The sequence below is a fragment of the Suricata suricatta genome, chromosome 6 (genome assembly GCF_006229205.1).
Source record: "Suricata suricatta isolate VVHF042 chromosome 6, meerkat_22Aug2017_6uvM2_HiC, whole genome shotgun sequence".
NCBI lineage: Eukaryota > Metazoa > Chordata > Mammalia > Carnivora > Herpestidae > Suricata > Suricata suricatta.
In genome coordinates this window covers 60,396,240-60,397,387 of record NC_043705.1, presented here as the reverse complement: position 1 = coordinate 60,397,387, position 1,148 = coordinate 60,396,240, and the positions used below count along the sequence as shown (strand labels likewise).

The following is a 1,148-nucleotide window of genomic DNA, read 5'->3' as shown; positions in this document are numbered from 1 at the left end:
AAATCTCAACAATACTTGATTTGACATAATTTTTGTTGTTGCTACTGTTTTGTGTTTGCTGATGGTACCTTACCTCCTCCATAGCAACATGCAGTATAACTTTTCCATCAACCTTTCATCCTTGATCTCACTTGGAATTCCACAAGGAAGGTAGAAATTGAGGTTTAAAGGTTTCAAGGAGGCCAAAGGAGATGAAGTTGCATGAAGTTGCCCTGTTACCTCTTTCTGAGTCCATTCTTATTTCAAATCCTTGCTTTCAGGAATGTATCCCACAATTTTCCCCTTCCTGTGGTTCTCTTTTTCTCTACCTCGTTCTCTAGAAGAAGGAAAAAGACCCGTGTTTCATTTTGATACCTGCAACTGCTGGAATCAAATCCATGTACATTAAGCAATCATTCTCACATAAAAACAGAGGAGAAAGCACAATTTAAAGCCATGGTCTGTGTTTTGCAGCCTCTTTCACTGCAAAATCTAGTCCGTTTATATTGGTTTTGGTGGGTAGCAGAGAAATTTGACCCACCTCAGTAATACTTCACGAATCAGTCCCTGCCTTCTATTTTCTTGTACAGCCCCCAAACTCTCCCCATTATTTCTCATCTGAAACATGTCCTGCTTAACCCCGTAGACTCTCTTGTCCCCCCCCCCCTCCGTGAGCAGATAAGCTCACAACCCTCTCTCCCAGCCTTAGAGCTAACTAAAGTGCAGACAGAACAGCAGAGCAGCTTGCGGTCTGGCTGCTTGACTACGTTGCATTTCCCGAGGATCTGGGCAGTTCACTTTATAGGTTTCCATTTCTAACGCAGCTTCGTGCCCCAAGAGGCACTTTTCAAAATCTCTTAACTTCTTTTCCCGGCTATACTGAGAACGGGACTTCAGGGACATCCTTAACGTGGTTAATTGTAAAGTCGGTGCTGGAACCTAGAGTATCTCGGACCCCAAGGTACTTCCCTTAACCCTACAGTCTCCGGCGTGTGCGGAGATGGCACAGGCAACGTAGGAACTTTCGAGGTGGTGGCAGGTGCCAGGGTGTGGCTGCAGCTGTCTCCCTGTTCTCTTCCAGCAGAAGGAGCCACGAGAGAGAGAGAGAGAGAGAGAGAGAGAGAGAGAGAGAGAGAGAGAGAGAGAGAGGGAGAGGGAGGGAGAGAGCG

General features: G+C 46.2%; 1 protein-coding gene across 1 annotated transcript in view; it reads left to right on the top strand.

Annotated features, from left to right (window-relative positions):
- Positions 1-913: 913 nt before the first annotated feature.
- Positions 914-1,148, top strand: part of EDIL3 (EGF like repeats and discoidin domains 3) — a 399,456-nt gene continuing 399,221 nt past the window's right edge. Inside the window, exon 1 of the mRNA XM_029942553.1 lies at positions 914-940. The gene's annotated coding sequence lies outside the window, so the exon portion shown is untranslated. The remainder of the gene's footprint in view (positions 941-1,148) is intronic.